This window comes from Euprymna scolopes, chromosome 45 (genome assembly GCF_053919585.1).
Source record: "Euprymna scolopes isolate OS-2025 chromosome 45, ASM5391958v1, whole genome shotgun sequence".
In the NCBI taxonomy this organism is placed as follows: Eukaryota; Metazoa; Mollusca; class Cephalopoda; order Sepiida; family Sepiolidae; genus Euprymna; species Euprymna scolopes.
This window is the reverse complement of record NC_136526.1, coordinates 60,588,242-60,608,072: the sequence shown is the minus strand read 5'-3', so window position 1 is coordinate 60,608,072 and position 19,831 is coordinate 60,588,242. Positions and strand designations below refer to the sequence as shown.

Genomic DNA, 19,831 nt, shown 5'->3' with positions numbered 1-19,831 from the left:
TTTGGTTTTGTTGTATTTCATGAAGTAATTCAGTATATAAGCTTTGGTTTTGTTGTATTTCATGAAGTAATTCGGTATATAAACTTTGGTTTTGTTGTATTTCATGAAGTAATTCAGTATATAAGCTTTGGTTTTGTTGTATTTCATGAAGTAATTCAGTATATAAGCTTTTGTTTTGTTGTATTTCATGAAGTAATTCAGTATATAAGCTTTGCTTTTGTTGTATTTCATGAAGTAATTCAGTATAAAAGCTTTTGTTTTGTTGTATTTCATGAAGTAATTCAGTATATAAGCTTTTGTTTTGTTGTATTTCATGAAATAATTCAGTATATAAGCTTTTGTTTTGTTGTATTTCATGAAGTAATTCAGTATATAAGCTTTGGTTTTGTTGTATTTCATGAAATAATTCAGTATATAAGCTTTTGTTTTGTTGTATTTCATGTAAGTAATTCAGTATATAAGCTTTGGTTTTGTTGTATTTCATGAAATAATTCAGTATATAAGCTTTGGTTTTGTTGTATTTCATGAAATTATTCAGTATATAAGCTTTGGTTTTGTTGTATTTCATGAAATAATTCAGTATATAAGCTTTGGTTTTGTTGTATTTCATGAAGTAATTCAGTATATAAGCTTCTCCAGATTTTCATGCTTGACATTTATTCATATTAGACAGTATTTCAGGTCACGAGCTCATCTTGGACGATCACAAATGGCGTTACATTTTTAAATTATTTTATAAACTTTTTATATAAAACTCAATGAACAATTCAACCAAAATAACAGCTGACGATAATAGCATCAATATTCAGAAAGTGATAATGAGTCAAATACATCGGTTTTGTAGTTTAACGTGTCGTTATTTCAATTATAGTTCTGCATTATCAAATATTTTTATTATTTTCACCCCTAACAAGGCACATTGTTTATTTGATGTAGGGGGTTACTATCAGAGGTACTATGTAGGGAGTTGGGCAGCAAGTTGTCGGTTCACATTAAACTTGAACTTCTGCATATCAATACAGTTGGGAAGTAGGGACCCGGAAGGGAATTCCAAAGTCTAGCGCTTCTGGTGAAGAAACTACTGGATTAGAAAGCTCTCTTACATCTAGAGATATACATCTGTGAAGGGGTGGGATTTAGCTGCTTGCCAGGTTTATCGGGTGTATTTATGTCGAGGAGGTACATGTGCTTGCCGTTTGTCAAAGCATTTATCGTTAAAGTACTTGTAGAACAGACAGAAGGATGCAACATTTCATCGATGGGACAAAGGCTGAAGCTTAGATGACAGTTCACGACCTATCAGGTTGGCGACTCTCTTTTGAACCTTGTCTAGGAGCGAGAGACAAGTAGCAGATGCACCAGCCCAAATGTGAAAACACTACTCCATACATGGGCGAATGATGGCTTTATAGAGGTACAGGATACTTTCAGAGGTTGGTAGCTTTCTAGCACAGTAGAGAGAACCTACCTTCTTTGCAGGAGTCCATATCTGTAGTGGAATGGGGATAAAAATGGATGGTTACGTTCAATGCCGCCAAGACTAAACTAGTTTCATTCAATAATTACAAGAAACCTTCTCTACCACATATAGCAAATGCCAACGACTCTTTATCTGGGAGTACATCTTTCAAACTCCTTGGCCTAACGTTCACAGGGAATATGAGTTGGAACAATTACATTGAATGCATTGCCAGGGCCGCTGCAAGGAAGTTGGGCTCTCTCTACCATGCTAGAAAACTACTAATGCCCGAAAGTATCCCGTACCTCTATAAGGCCACCATTCGCCCATGTATGGAGTATTGCTGTCATATTTGGGCTGGTGCATCTGCTACTAGTCTCTCGCTCCTTGACAAGGTTCAAAAGAGAGTCGCCAATCTGATAGGCCCTGAAGTGGCATCTAGGCTCCAGCCTCTGTCCCATCGACGAAACGTTGTATCCTTCTGCCTGTTCTACAAGTATTTTAATGGTGAATGCTCTGACGAACTTCAAGCACTTGTGCCCCCACGACGTGAACACCCTCGACAAACCCGACAGGCTGCTAAATCCCACCCACACACTGTAGAGATTCCTAGATGTAAAACATCTTTCTACTCCAGTAGTTTCTTCCCCAGAACTGCTAGATTTTGGAATTCCATTTCAGGTCCCTGCATCCCCAACTGTACTGACGTGCATAAGTTCAAGTGCAACATGAACCGACATCTTGCTGCCGAAATCCCTACATAGTACCCTAGTAGTTGTTTCCCCTGTTAGTGCCCCCCACACCAAAGTGGCAATGTGCCTTGTTTGGGGTGAAAATGTAATAAAAAAAATGTAATTGTTCCAACTCATGTTTCCTGTGAACGTTAGGCTGAGGAATTTAAAAGATGTACTTTCAGATAAAGAGTCTTTGGCCATTGCTTCTGGTGGCAGAGATTTCTTATAATCATTGAAGGAAACAAGGTTAGTCTTGGCAGCATTGATTGTGACCATCCATTTTTCCCCCATTCCACTACAGAGTGTTTCTGCCATTTCTTTGGATATGTGTTTCCTTTAGATATAGGTTTATTTGCTTTTCTGTCGTGTCAGTTATAGAGCATGGTGTCATCAGCATATATACCCATCCTAAAAACAATTTTGTCAGGATGTCATTTATGAATATTAGGAACAATAGAGGTCCAAGGATAGACCCTTGAGGCACTCCCGCATTTATATCCTATTGTTTAGATGTATGACCTTCGAGGACAACGTGAATTTTTCTCTTATCTAAGAAGGATTTTATTATGTTAAGTATTCGTCCAGTGATACCGTATGGTCTGGTTTTCCTGAGAAGACCTTCATGCCATACCCTGTCAAAAGTCTTAGATATATCTAGAGCTACCGCTCTACCCTCCCCTGCTTTGTGCAGTAAATGGTATACATGTTCAGAGATTACGGTTAGGATGTCTGCTGTGGAACGGGCTTACCTAAATCCATATTGTTTGTCAGTCAGAAGTTTAGCATCTGTAAGGTGATAGACTAGATCTTGGGAGGAGGCTAATGGGGCGATAATTTACTGGGTCAATTCTTTCGCCAGAATTCTTAGAAACTATTACCACAGAAGTAGTTTTCTACCAGTCAGGAAAGCAAGATTTACTAAGACATTTGTTGTAAAGTTTGGAGAGAAGTGGAGCTACTTCAGCAGAGCACTTTCTTTAATAGCACAGCCGGGATGAGATCAGGTCCACATGCTTTTGAAGTGTCAATATTATTTATGATAGCATGTACCTGAAAAGTGGTGATTTGCAGATCGTCTAGTGTGGTGTCTGTCTGCAAAAAAAAAGTCAGGGAGTGGGTTGTTAGCAGGGTCCAGTGTGGAGTTGGAGGCAAACTGACTGGCAAGCATGTTAGCCTTCTCGGTTGCTGAGCAAACTACCTCATGATTGCTGGATAGTTGGGGAGAATTGTTGATTGCCCATTATTTTTGTATCTTTTAACGTGAAAAATATCCACAAAAAGTCACATGTATTTACTCACGTGCTTTGTTGTGTTCCTGATTATATAGGCTTATCAATATTATATGTTTCTTTATAGTGAACAAGTTAGAATTACATATTTCGTCCCATTTAAGTATAAGGAGAGGATTGTTATGGCATTATCTGACGCAAAAAAGTGAGGAGGATCAAGTAGACATAGATAGATGAAATTATATAGGAACACCACCTCTCTCGGGTTTTGAAAACTAATGAAAATACACAGTCACTTATGCAATATAGCGTTAAATTCATTAGTTCAGTCCAGCAAATATGCAGATTTTCTTTAATAAACAATTCTTACTTTTATTTTGAGATTTTTCTTCAGCCAATAAAATTCCATTACTTGCTTTTAATACAATGAGGTCAGTGGAATTTTCTCTCACAATGATATCTACTCAGCTATGCGGATTACCCAATATACAGCTTGGATCTTATTACCTCACTGCTTTAAAGAATGTTCACCATGGATTTTACAACGCAATTTGGATCTACAATTTTCATATCCTTTTCTTCAAAGTCTCTTGCTATATGACTTCTGATGAATCATTTATTTTGACTTTGACTTTCCATGTTTCACTGACTTTAGCAAATAGGGTACATACCTTTATAAATATTTGCTAATATTCTCTCCTCTGATGAGATGGTAGACATCGAAACCCTATAGGATAAGGAGATAAAATTTTAAAAGTATTCTTTGTCTTGCTCAGAATAATAAAAATCTTTAATATGAAACTCAAACATTTCATTTCGAAAAGGGTTTTTTTGACATTCATTGGATCGCTGCAATTATATATATATATATATATATATATATATATATATATATATATATATATATATATATATATATATATATATATATATATATATAATGTGTGTGTATGAATGGTAGATAGGCTATTTATTTTGCAAGAGTTAATCAAAGCAAAAAAGAGAACACATGATTTCGAAAGGAAAAGACTTCTAAATAAGGGAACATCAACATCACTCAGAATGTCAAAGGTTTTCCCTTAACAGTGTGCATTGTACAGGTCTACACTAGATTTGTGTGTGTGTGTGTGTGCGTGTGTGTGTGTGTGTGTGTGTGTGTGTGTGTGTGTGTGTGTGTGTGTGTGTGTGAACAGCCTTAAAACATCAGGAAATAATAATTAATTGAGTAATATATAACAATGAGAACTTTTTCAAGGTAAATCTTAAACAAAAAAAATAAATTTTTACTTGGTTTCCATTGTAACATTTTCCTTAAAAATGACGACTACTATAGTTTTTGGGTATGCTGAAAACGAATAAAATTGTGAAACTTGATTTGCTATTCGAGATACGCATTTGTAGTTTTGCACAGTTTCTCAGGGTTGTGTTTATACACACAAGTACATGCTCGCACGTACTAAGATGACCACACACAATAATTTAAGAAATGGCATTACTTATTATCTGGAAAATGTTTTATTTGTTGAAAATTTAAATGCAATATTCGTCTTCAGCATATCCGAAAACTTATAAAGATCATCATTTAAATAAAAATGTAAAGGTGGAAACCAGGTACAACTTTCCAAATAAATAAATAAATAAATAATTGTCTGATTTTGTTAAGTTTTAAGATTTACATCATTTGATGATTAATAATATGAAAAACATTTTTATATTAAATATGAAATACAGCTTCATTAAATATGTACAATGTTAATTTGGTTAATTACTGTTTTCCATACTTTATATCGTAGCAAGAGACACACTCAATATCGTATTGATCTACCTACAATGCCTATCTACGCATTGTTTATTTAATATTTTTACACACAAAAAAAAATAATAGTAGCAAAAAATATTTCTACTTTTTTTTAAGTACAGGTTTTGCATACTTTTTATATGTAAGCTGTTAATATTTTCCTTGCTTGCATGAAATTAATGTGAAACTTATGCAGATCATCGTTTTAATAAAAATGTAAAGGTGGAAACCAGGTAAAAATTTCCAAATAAATAAATAAATAAAATAATAAGTAAATAACATAAATAATTAAATAAATAAAATAAATAAATAAATAAATAAAATAAAAACAATAAATAATTTAAATAAATAAATAAAATAATAAATTAATAAAATAAATTATAAAATAAATAAATAATTTAAATAAATAAATAAAATAAATGAAATAAATAAATAAAATAATTGTATAATTTTGTTAATTTTTAAGATTTACATCGTTTGATGATTAATAATATTACAAACATGTTTATATTAAATATGAAATACAGCTTCATTAAATATGTACAATGTTAATTTGGTTAATTACTGTTTTCCATACTTTATATGGTAACAAAAGACAAACTCAATATCGTATTGATCTACAATGTCTATCTACGCATTGTTTATTTAATATTTTCACACACACAAAAAAAATCATACTTCAAAAAATATTTCTACTTTTTTTTTAATTACAGGTTTTGCATACTTTTTATATGTAAGATGTTAATCTTTTCTTTGCTTGCATGAATGTGAAAGTTTCGGCGTAACATAATTTAATATAATCTTGAAAAAATAATTAATTGAAAAAGAGGAACATAGAAAAATAATTAAATTTAAAAATGGAAAAGTGATACAAACGTTCAGGTGTGTCAAAAATTTCGTGAAAAATATTGAATAATTCCACCCCGTCTTTCCAAGCTTATAACTCCTCGAAAAATTTAATTCAAGCCCTAATTTTTTTTCAATTAAAGGAGCAAGGACCAAGGTTTCATAAAAACAAAACAACAAAAATACAAACAACGTGCTTCTTTTTAAAAAAATAGGTTTTAAACTTCAGACTTTACAGGTAAATTTCTAAAAATCACTACTTTTTAAAAATTTGAATATATTATTAATTGATCTTTTATCTTCAATTTATGATATATAACACTTTAGTGAGTAAATTAATTATTTACTTTTTAATAGACATTTCAAAATGGGAGGCGTGAATTAATTCGACCCCTGTCTTTCCAAGCTTATAACTACTCGAAAAATGTAATTCAAGCCCTAATTTTTTTCAATTAAAGGAGCAAGGACCACGGTTTCATTAAAAAAAAAACAAAAAAAAAACGGGCTGCACGTTTGGGTCAATAAAGAAAAACATCCCTCTCTACCTCTCTTTAAACTACTTTACGTCATTTTCAAACAGCCTTTTGACTGTCTGAAATTTTGGGCTTCCATGTAATCTAGGCACTGCCAAAACTGGGGTGGGGGCAGGTAAGTACGTTTTGACGGACCGTCTTTTTAAGAATCTACCAAAAATCAGGTAATAATCCAATCAATACGAAATTTTCAGCGATTATTAAGAGAAGAATGAACTTTATAACAGTGTACTTATTTGTCATAAACGATATTTTGCTTACACCCCCCTTGTTTTGAGGGGGTTCTAAATATGCTTAAAATAATCATCTGAAACTGAACAAAACATATTGTGTTGTTGTAAGGGACAGGATTATAGATAAAAAAAAACTTGTTTGAAAACCTTATTTTGACGTCTGAATATCAGAACTTCGATTGTGTTTAATTATCCCGCTTTTGAGTTTTGAAGTGTGAAATTCGGTAAATATGTTAAGTAAAAGAATTATATTAAGTTAAACAAAACAAAAAGTTTTGGGTTTGTATTACTGTACACATAGATTCGAAAAAGTTGTCAAAAAACAAATATATAACAAATAAATGTTATCAAAGGCAAGATAAGTTACTTTTCTACCTAACTGGATATATTTTTTGTGTTTTTATTTAATGTAACATATTTATTCAGCTCGAAAAACATACAGTGTTTACCGATGTATTGGAAAATTCAAGATGGCGTCTCACACCCTCTTTAACACCGTAAGTTTGGGAAAAGGTGTTATAAATAAAAAAAACTATACAAAATACTATTAAAAACCCGCCGAATATATGTCAAGCTATGTCACGGTAACATATAGTGAGCGAGTTTTTAACAGTATTTTACCCGGTTTTTTATTTATTACACCTTTTTCAAAACTTACCGTGTTAAAGAGAGAATCGGTCGCCATTTTGAATTTTCCAATACATCGGTAAACACTGTATGCTTTTCGAGCTGAATAAACATGTTAAATTGAATAAAAACACGAAAATTATATCCAGTTTGGTAGAAAAGTAACATCTTGCCTTTGATAACATTTATTTGTTATATATTTGTTTTTTGACAACTTTTTCGAAAAACAAACCCAAAGTTTTTAAAGTAGTCGGAAACCTACAAAAATGTATGCTAAATCGGCTTTCAAAACAGCTTCCCCTATATTCGATCATTTTTGCCCATACATAACTATCATCGTCCATTTCCTATGCCGTGGTAATGGAACGAGTACGTTAATATGCGTGATCGCCAATCATGGCTCGAGTACGTTAATATGTATAACAAAGCAAAAAATAAATAAATAAAATAAGATAAACAAAATAAATAAATAAATAAATAAATAAATAAATAATAATAATAATAATAATAATAATAATAATAATAATAATAATAATAATAATAATAATAATAATAATAAAAATAATAATGAAAATAAAAAAAATAAATAAATAAAAAAAAACATGAAAACACAATAAAATGAAACAAATATTTTAATTTTCTGCGAACTTACTTTTCCGGTCGCCATCTGAAAATGTTGACTTCCACCCGTCAAACTCGTCTCGTTTAAATTAACTCATCTTATAATCGTTTCTTTGTTAAAAACAGATTGCCAAAAAAAAAAAAAAAAAAAAGTAAGTATTTATTAATTTAATTGATTTTGAAGCTCTTTTTTATTACATTATGATTCCCTTTGTTTTACTACAGGGGCGCGTCGAAACCATTATGATTGCCTTTGTTTTAATAGAGAAATGAGTCAACATTCCATGATTGCATAGAAACGAAAAATGGTACTATAGAAATCACTTGAATCGGATTTTTATTGTTTACTTTTGTTTTTAAAGTTTCGTTTTTTATGTTTCTTTTTTTTTTTTTAAAGTTTTTTTTAAGTGCCTTGAAAATTATTTTTATATTTAAATCATCGCTATTACCAAACATATTACGTATAGAATAATTTTTGAATGAAAATTTGGAAAAAGGTTGGAGGATAATACTGATACTCACAAATGATGATGATGATGATGATAATAATAAGAATAACAACAGGAAGTCCCTTCACTTAAAAATTCACCAAAATTCAGAAACTCAATTTTAAATAAAATTTTCCGCATTTATTAACAATCACAGAATGTAATAAACATTTTTTTTCATCTTAGTAGAAATGTATTATTTTATGTAAACAAAATAATTTTCTAACTTCTATTTTAAGTACTAAAAACGCATTTTTTAAATAAAGATAAAACATCGTAGATGTTAGTAATTTATTTATTTTTTAAATATTTTTCATTTATTTTACAAAAGACACTAAAGTCCTGTAAATATGGAAGAGAACTTGTGGACATTTTTATGCATCTGTGTTGATAACTCACTAGTACTTCCTGTACAATTAGCAAATAACTTCAAGATAATACACCCTCCCCCTCGCTGTGACCAAAGGATGAATTATCATGATCATTTTTATGTGCACCGGTGAATTTGTGCAATTTTCTATGCATTTGTGTTGACAAGTTTCTTGGCACTCTTGTTCTGAAACGTGAAGGTTGTCTTAACGATGGAGGACTGTCTATGTGTGTTTATCATCCTGTGTTGCTCTCTACTTCCTCTGTGGTATCATCAATTTCCATTTCTTCTTCATCAGGCTCGCCAGTCAACCTAACATACACGTACATTTTACATTTAAATGTAACTATGTCACTTAAGAAAACAATGACAAACAAAGTTTGACTCAATTATATTTAATCTGTTCTTGGCATTTTCACATCTTGGATCGACAATTAAATGTAAATGTATTGTTTTAAAAATAAAACACAACAAATATACAGAATAAACAAGGTTAGATAACAGGAAAGATTTTCCACCTCGCAGTTCATTCGCATGACCACACTATATTGCAAAATTGGATGAATAATTGCAGTGTTAGAAAGAGGACTTTGACGAACTGCTTTATAACATCTTTATGCCGTCTGGACCAGTTGCTTTACTGGAATCAAGGTTCTTGACTAGCTTGGCGACTTCATGCACAGATATTTGTATGTTGCATAGTGTGTTGTCTGTTATAGGAGGAAATACGGGGAGTTGATGGCCTTCACCACAAAGGGTAGAATTAGCTGTAAAGTTCTTGGCAAATAGTTTGGCCTTGTCTGATGCTGACGAGATGACCTCAGGTCCATTGATGATGGTTGGGATAGAATCCACGCTTCTGTTCAGGATCCTGTTTATTATTTACCAAAACTGGTGGGAACCAAGCCGCTGCTCAGTTACTTTGGATTTAACAGACTGAGCATATAGCTCTCTTGCATTTTTTATTACTCTTTTACAGTGGTTGCTGGCAGTCCTGAAAGCAGCTTTAGTCTTGGTACATCTATTACATTGATAGCTATGGAAAAAGTGATTTCTGTGCGCAATGGCAGCAGCACATTCTGGGGAGAACCATGGCTGGCTGTTTGGTTTTAATTGGAATTCTTTGGATGGTATGAATCGGTGTATGCCTACAATTAACCATTCGGTCACGTCTGATACTATAGAGGACACATCCTTTTTAAACATGAAATTAAGGTAGATCAAATATGAATGTATGGAAGCTATCCCAGTCAGCCATAGAGTATTGATATACACTACGGTGGAGAGGTACGTCTGAAGACTTATTACATTTCATTTTTATCTTAACTGATACAACAGAGTGGTTGGAGGATCCCAGTTGAGATAGAACATAGCTCAGGGGAAGTTGTGAGAAAAAGGTCTAGAAGGCTTGCATACTGACCAGTAGTATCGGGCACACGAGTAGATTCGCGAACAATCTGAATGAGGTCATATGCAATGGCAAAATCATGACAGAACCTCCCCTCATCATCTGTTTTATTTGAGTGGGTCAGCCTTTCCACATTATGGACATTGAAGTCTCCACAAATGTGAATGTTAGCCGAAGGATGAGCAGACAGGATCTGGTCAATTTTCTCAGATATACTCTTAAAGATAGTAACCCCGCTGTTGTGGGGGTGATAGAGAGCAAATATAAATGCAATGGTGTAAGGAAGTGCAACCCGGAAGCACATATAAGGTAAATTAGGGTCCTCTCTGCAGATATCCCTACCACACAGGAAGCCATCTTTTATGTAGGCACATATTCCATAACCATGGCTATCTTGGGGGTCAGATTTAAATGCTAAGTTAGAGTATCCTTTAATTATTAACTCATCTAGGGAAGTGGCCGGTCCTATGCCTGTTTGACTTAGAAAGTATATGTCTGGTTTCATCTCCTGTAATTGGATTTCAACCTCTGGAAGGTTGGAACGTAGACAACTAATGTTGGAGAAGGAGACATGGTACTAGGGGTCTATGTTGGAGGATGGGGTTCTAGGTTTATTCATGTTTTTTTTTTAGATATTTCATGTTGAGGTTTTGAGATTTGTGGAACATGTCGACAGATCTACGTCAGTGATCTCCCAAATCGCATCCTAAGTTTATTTGTAGATATGCTGACAACACTACCATCTATGGCAATATATCAAAGGCCATATACGAACAAGTCTTCTCTGATTTTTTTTCTTCTCATCTTTGCACACATGGTCAATGGGGAAAGAAGTGACTGATTACTTTTAATGCATCAAACAAAAAAAACTTCTATCTTTACATAATCAACACTGATCCTCATCTAGGATCAATTGAAATAAATGGCTCATCTTGATCCATGTTTTTACAAGCTTCTAGGTCTGATCTTTACTCCTCATCTGAGATGAAACACGTACATGTAATCTGTTACCAAGTCTGCTGAGAAAATGGTTGAATCATTCTACCGCTCCAGTAGATATCTCACTGCTGATGAAATTCTTTACCTGTATAAAAGTCATGTATGTGTTACGATGGAGTACTATTGCCACATCTGGTCAAGAGCTACTAGAAACATCACACCTTGACAGAGTTCAAAATAGATTTCGTAACCTAGTGGGGGATGCCCTTTTTTCTTCCTTGCAACCACATTTCCACAGAAAGACATTGCGAGCCTGTCTTTGCTTCACCTTTTTTTCATGGCAAGTGCTCGTCTGAGCTCTAATCTATTGTCCCAACTTGCCTGACTTTCATGCTGATACCACTATCAATTATTTTCCCCACTCTTTATCTAAGCCTAAACCTTAACGTAGATTCCATGAACTAAGCTTCTTTCTGAGAACTACACGCTTGTGGAACTTTATTTCTTTTTCCTGCTTTTCAACTGACTAAATTATGGTCGTCTTGAGGTCCAAACCGAACAAGTTCTTGATGAGCCATCCCCTTAAGTCATCTAATTTAGCAGATTTCCACTATTAATGATTATGATATTTTCTCATTCATTAACCCTTATCCTCGGATCGCCTCCAGGCCTTGATAAGTGTTGGGTGCGTTGTAGAAAAAAAAAAATTTCATTAATCTAGGAACGTATATACTTAACAGTAATATTCTGTTGCCTATATGATATGTTGGGATATTCATGGGGCACAAGTGCTATGAGTTCATCAGAACACTTCATTAAAGTAATTGTAAAACAGATACATGGATGCAACATTATGGCGATGGGAGAAGGGCTGGCGCTCGGTTGATTGTATGCAATTTTTTAGATTGGAAATTCTGTTTAGTATTCTGTCTATAAGGAAAAGACTTGTAGTAGATGCATCACCCTGGTTGAGGTAACAACAAACAAACCTTCTTAGAAGCAATCTATTTGTTCCAATTCATGTCTTTTTATTATATTAAACGAAAATTATTTTATTAATTCTTTTTTCAGACCAATTCCAGAAAATCTGAACTGCCTTATGTCTATTGTCGGAATCCTGAAGCATAGCTTCATGGCCTTTAAAGAAAAAATACTGCTTAAGATTCAAATATTTTTTAAATAACAGGTAATTATTTTTATTTGTAAAAATTTTTAATTTCCCTTATTTTTTTAATGACTATTTTAATTGTGTGAATTTTGTTTTATTTGAATTGTAAATTTTTGTAAGGCTAGTTAATTTAAACACCAAAAACTTTACTGATGTTCTAATCAGAAATTAATAATGTCCATAATATGTTGAATAATAAAAAGTAGAGCCATAAAAGTTTTAATAAGATGAATTTAAACATAATAATAGTGTTATATTTCTTTAAATTTTGAGATAGGGATATTTACACAATTATCAGTTTCTAAATTATAATGTTACTTTTACTTGCCAACTGTATATGTCTGCATTTCAATACCAAGCGTGATCATCTGAACAGTTTGATTTTTCCAAGTTCAACATATTTTCTCTCTCAGTTTGGTGTAGGAAACCATCTAATCTCACAGTTTGATTTTTCCAAGTCTAACATATTTTCTTTCTCAGTTTGGTGTAGGAAACCGTCCAATCTCACAGTTTGATTTTCCAAGTGCAACATATTTTCTTTCTCAGTATGGTATAGGATTTCTAAGAATAATATTAGTGTTGCAACATGTTCTACTTGGCAGAGATATATGGCTGCTAATGCTGTCGCAGATGCATCAGTTTCTATCGTAAAAGGAACTTCATCCTCAATGGCTGCAACCGAAGCCTTGCAAATTTTATCTTTCATGGCTTGAAATTGATTTTTGAGTTTCTCAGTGATAGGAAAGGATGTAATGTTTAATAAACGTGAAATCCGATCTGAGAAATTCTCTATCCATGGTGAATAGTATGAGAAGAGACCTAGAGCCCGCCTGAGTGACTTACTGCAGTTCGGAATCAGTAATTCTTTTAGTGGTGTAAGTCTGTCTGGATCAGGACTGATTGTTCCATTTTCCAATAAGTGCCCTAGAAAGTTTAGTTTGGTTATACCATATTCACATTTTACAGGGTTTAGTTGCAAGTTAAGACGGTTGATAACCTTTTTAAAAGCTTCCATATTTTCGTTTAATTCTTTATTAGTTTTTCCTCCGATGACAATGTCATCAATGTAGGCAAATGTACCTTGGAGTTCATGTTCTTGAATCAGATTATGCATAATACGTTGAAACACAGCTACTGAGTTCGTTAGCCCAAAAGGTAACCTAGAAAACTCGTATAGTCCTCCGTCAGCTTCAAATGCTGTGTAAATTCTCTCGTCTCTACGTATAGGGCATTGATAATATGCAAACTTCAGGTCCAACTTATTGAAAATTTTGTACTGTGATAGTTGGCGTATGATATTCGAAATTTTGGGAAGCAGAAAAGCATCCAAAAGTGTAAACCGATTTATAGTTGCAGAATAGTCAACGACCATGCGACGCTTATGTCTTTCATTTCTAGTTACTAGTACTTGGGCTCTCCATGGGGAATTCGATTTGATTATGATACCTTCTTTTAATAATTTTTGTATCTCATTCCGGATAAATTCGCAGTCCGATGCTGAGTAGTTTCTGCTTTTTGTTGCGATGGGTTTACAATTCTTTGCTAAATTAGCAAAAAGAGACGGTGGCTCGATTTTCATCTGAGTGACGTTACAAATCTGTAAAGATGGTATCTTTCCATTATAACGGAATTCCACCCGGTTATGCAATTGCATGAACTCTTGTCCTAGTATAATTGGAGCACACAAGTTGGGAAGGATAGATAGACGCATATTAGTGTAAATTTGTCCATTAACAGCGATGGACGCAACACAGTGTCCTAAGGTTTTGCTCATGAGATTCGAGGAAGCCATGCTTACCGTATCATTAGAAGGTAATATACTAAGGCCGAGTGATCTCACGATGTTCATTCGTATAAAGTTATGAGTGCTTCCACTGTCTACCATAGCTTTCAAACAGGTACTATTAATTGTTGCATTTACTACAGAATATTGTGTGCATGGAGTGCATTGGGATGACGCAGTGAGGGCAATATATGCAGAACTAGTCCTGGTATTATAAGTTGTTTGTTTTATTTTAGATCGGCAGACTTTAGAGAAGTGGCCCCTCTTTCCGCATTTAAGGCAGCCTGCATTCCGAGCTGGGCAAATATTTCGAGAATGATTTTCTCGTCCACAGAATTGGCATCTGGCGAAGTGAGTCGCCTGATTATTTCTGGAAACAGCAGCACATTCATTAGTTAGTTCCAAACTAGAGTTATTTTCAGATTTATCTGCATGAATAGATGCCTTTGCTACAATTGATGTGTAATAAGCTGCTGCATTATGTTGGGCCATTTCTAGACTTCGTGCAGTTGCATGATCTAGGTTAATTTCAAAACTTTCAAGTAATCTCTGCCTAATAGTTGAGGAAGTGAGACCTGTGATAAATGTGTCACGTATCGCTAGCTCCGCATATTGAGAGGCAGTAACATCTTCAAATTTACAATCCTTAGAAAGATTCTTTAGTTTTAGGAGAAACTGATCAATAGATTCACCTTGATTTTGGTTCCTAGTGGCGAGAAGGTGACGAGCAAACACAGAATTTACCGGTTTTACATAGGTTGCTTGAAGGATGCTAATAGCCCTCTCGAATGTTGAACAGTGAGATATAAGAGAATAGACCTTCGGTGAGATGAAATTAATCAGAATACATAACTTATTCGGAGGATTTTGAGGATGAGCGACTGTGAGAGAGTCGATGCAGTTGATGAGGGTACGATACCAATGATTCCATTCGTCAGCGGTTGTATCTGACGATCCTTTGAGTTTACCAGGTCTCAGTATAGCATCCATTGTTGCTGTTAATTTTTAATTTTATGTTGAATAAATTGTAATGAAAAATAAAGGCCTTTTAAGATATTAGAAAGGTTTTATTCAACATAAAATTCAGCCGGTACAACAACATGGTTGGTAACGAATGACTAAGCTGGGAAAAGGCGCCAATTTCGTTCTATTTGTAAACATCTGGTGCGCATGCGCACTAGCACTCTAAACTCACAACAATAGGGATAGATATTTACACAATTATCAGTTTATAAATTATAATGTTACTTTCACTTGCCAACTGTATATGTCTGCATTTCAATACCAAGCGTGATCATCTGAACAGTTTGATTTTTTCAATTCCAACATATTTTCTATCTCAGTTTGGTGTAGGAAACCGTCCAATCTCACAGTTTGATTTTCCAAGTGCAACATATTTTCTTTCTCAGTATGGTGTAGAATTTCTAAGAATATTAGTGTTGCAACATGTTCTACTTGGCAGAGATATATGGCTGCAATCTTCCCCTTTTCATTCTAGTAAATGGCACTAGTGAATGTTGTAAATACGAAGTTTTGTTTAAATGCAAAACTCCATTATTTCTCACTTTACTACTTCCAGACCCAAATCATATCTAAGGTGACCAACAGTCAATTTTCTTCATCAAACAAAACTTATGCGCTAGCTTAACTTTCTTGATAAATTAAATATTGGATTCAATATTCGTCCACATTACTAAATTATTGTATAAATTTTTAATTACAATTGTTTTTATAAAAGCAATACATCCTATATTTAGTAAAGATACTATAGCCATAATAGATGACACAAAAGATCCTATGCCAATATGCTTTATCTCTTACAATTGGTTGCACGAAGCACTGTATAAACTTGCAGCATTAAATTTATGCGTTGATAATTCCAGAAATTCAAGGCACAGGTATTGCAAATGATTTATTTTCAACGGCAATTACACACAAACATATTTTCATAAAAATCGAATTTTCTCAAAAAAAAAAAGATATAATATTAAATGATAATCCACTTGTATTTGTGTATAAATAAACCTAATTTTAATAAAGTATTCAAGTAAAAATAATACAAATATTATAACTTATGTTTCTTTAATATTTTATTAAAGGATGCAAACATCTTTCTTATCAATAATGACGGTTTATAATATTTTTAACCTTCAACTTGATGTTATTTTTTATGTGGGTAAATATATGAACTAATGAAATATATTAAGACATATTTGTAAAAGTTTTTAAAAAGCGTGGGAAAAGAATTACCAGATTTATTACATGCATATTAGATATTTCCATTTTTTCATGTGAAAAGGATGAATGATTTTTATTTGGTTATGTTTCATGGCATCTTAATATTTTGCGAAAAACATGTACAAAACTATATTATTTTGTGAAATTGGTCTTTTTTTGCAGAATATCAATATAATGCCAATTGCTCCAAGTTAAACGTTGTAAAACAAGAGAAAGCATATCCTTCTGAACTATACGAGTTTTTCTTTTATGAAATAGAATTTTATGAAAAACTGAGTATGTATTTCTTCTATTCTTAAGTTTATTAAATATGGAACTAGTTGAAATAATTATTTATAGTTAACCAAATTGTGAGAATCTACATACATTATGATAATATGTAAGGTTCAAATATGATCTTATAAAAGGCATAAACATTCACTGGATCTATCATATATGTTGAGTATTCATCAATCAATTCACATCCAATATTGATTTCATGTGGACTCTTTTGGTTTTATAGTGAGCTGGCATTATATATCATTATTTACATTGAAAACACATGTTTTCATTAAAACAATTAAATGTACAAATATTTTTTAATCTATAAAACATCTATTCAATATTAATCAATCTGTATTTATTTGAAATCTAACATTGTAAAACATTTGCATGTGAAATGTAGTTTATGATCATATAAAAACACATTTTACTGATAACTATGTATTTCTTCTACTTGTAGGCTTAATAAATGGAACCCTCGTTGGAATAATTGTCTCAAATGCATACAACTAATGTACTTTTGGGTACATATGGCTAATACGCTCATTGCAAACAATCGTGATGTACCATCAAACATGCGAACAAACTGGAGAGAAAACTTGAATACCTACTGGAGAGGATTTGAATACCTACTGGAGAGAAATTGAATGCCTACTAGACACTGTCCTCGAGTGTTTAAGTCTCTCTGTCCAGGGGTTTGTCAGAACAACCTGGCATGCGGATACTTTTTCCATAGAAATAAACCCTGACCAAATATTCAAAATCACATAGTATTGCTGACCAAATAAGATCTCCTTACTAGCATTAAGTTGGATACTCCAGCAGACTAGAAAAATACTTGTCCTGGAATCCAGTAAGGCCAAGAAACCAAAATGAGAGATATACTACAACATATAAATATGGTTAATTGGGGAGAGGAAAATTATGTTCTCAACTTTTTACTAACTCCGTGTTTGAAAGATAAAGAACTTAAATGGAACATTTGAATATCTATGTATCTCATATAGACTTCAAGTGTTAGCCCCAGATTGTGGGCCCCTAGATATCTGAGAACGTCGATTGAAGTAAAATAAAATAAAAAAGAAAGAAACCTTGTGTGGTAAAAACTTTGCCCATAAAATAATAACAAGACATGCACACACACACACTGGAGAGAAACCTTTCTCTTGTGAAATTTGTGGTAAAGCATTTACACATCCATATCATGTAACAGAACACATGCAAACACACACTGGAGAGAAACCTTTTTCTTGTGAAGTGTGTGGTAAAGCGTTTGCATATCAAAATAATGTATCGAGACATGCAAACACACACTGGAGAGAAACCTGTTTATTGTGAATATTGTGGTAAAGAATTTGCACAAAAATATCATATAACAGAACACATGCAAACACACACTGGAGAGAAACCTTTTTCTTGTGAAGTGTGTGGTAAAGCGTTTGCATATCAAAATAATATATCGAGACATATGCAAACACACACTGGAGAGAAACTTGTTTATTGTGAAATTTGTGGTAAAGAATTTGCACAAAAATATCATATAACAGAACACATGCGAACACACACTGGAGAGAAACCTTTTTCTTGTGAAGTGTGTGGTAAAGCATTTGCACAAAAAAATGATGTAAAGAGACATATGCGAACACACACTGGAGAGAAACCTTTTTCTTGTAAAGTGTGCAGTAAAGCATTTGCACATCAAACTCATGTAACAACACACATGCGAACACATACTGGAGAGAAACCTTTTTCTTGTGAAGTGTGTGGTAAAGAATTTGCACATAAACATCATGTAACAAGACACATGCAAACACACACTGGAGAGAAGCCTTTTTCTTGTGAAGTGTGTGGTAAAGCATTTGCACAACAAACTCAGGTAACCAGACACATGCAAACACATACTGGAGAGTGCTAGCTCTAAAAGTTACCAAGGAATCTGTCTGCAAGAAGGTAGCTCAATGCAGTAATTTCAAGACTCCAGAAAAAGACCACATACCAACTTTCTGGCTGAAAAAACTGAGCGCACTTCATCATCACTATGCCAAGGCATTCAATAGAATCATCAGTGGTGATGAAGAGCCGCCTGAATGGCTTACTGTAGGCAGTACATCACTTATTCCCAAAAATGAGGACACTCACATGGCTAGCAAATATAGACCAATCTGCTTCTCATATTTAGTACGAAAAACATATTAGTCCACTGATCATCCAATTCAAAACGTTGCTCTCTCTTTCTTAATTTTAAAGCATACTAACTCGTTTTCAAAAAGTAATGATGCTAAAAAATAAACACATATTTTTCAATATAACTAGCAGGTTGCCCGGCATAGCCCGGTCATATAATACTTATAAATATGATGTTTAATTTATGCAGATTTAGCATTAATCATTATTAAAGCCAATCATGCACTGATTGTTATATTGTACCCAATATAGTAAATAAAATGGAAAGAAACTGAGACATTTGCATGTGAGTATTATGTTTTTTACTCGAGCTAACATCGAAACTAAAACCTAAAGAGAGTGAGTCAAGAACGACAACCATTAGGCCAGCTTACCACGTATGTGAAAATTGTTTTCAAATCTATTCTTAACATAAGGAAGCTGTGAATGATTCACGCATGCATAATCGTGAAACAGTTGAACAACATACAAATCCGATTACTCCAATTCCCAACTTTTCAATTTTTACTCCTAAAGAGCTCTTGTTTCCGAATAAATACTGGTTTAAACTTTTCCACGTCTGAATACTCTATATAATAATTTTCTAAGTATTCAGATAAAAAAGTACATAGGTTGAGAGTTGTTCTCACAAACACACATTCTCATTTTTAGAGATATACTAGCAGGCAAACTGGCGATGTCCAGTTGTAAAATACGCATAAATATTATATGTTTATTTTTGCAGATTTTTTTTATTATAAACAGAAATACCGATTAAAACTTTTTCACGTGTCTGAATACCCTATATACCAATTTTCAAGTATAAAGTGTATAAAGTTGAGACTTGGTAACACACATTTTCACTTTCATAAATATACTAGTAGACAACCCTGCGTTGCCAGGTCGTAAAATACACATAAATATTATATTTTG

The 19,831-nt window shown here is 33.2% G+C and overlaps 1 long non-coding RNA gene across 1 annotated transcript in view; it reads left to right on the top strand.

Moving 5' to 3' along the window:
* The window catches only part of LOC145269801 (uncharacterized), a 122,876-nt gene extending 103,405 nt beyond the window's left edge, over positions 1–19,471 (top strand). Inside the window, exons 2-3 of the long non-coding RNA XR_013865246.1 lie at positions 12,357–12,471; positions 17,196–19,471. This is a non-coding gene — a long non-coding RNA (uncharacterized LOC145269801). The remainder of the gene's footprint in view (positions 1–12,356; positions 12,472–17,195) is intronic.
* Positions 19,472–19,831: the final 360 nt, after the last annotated feature.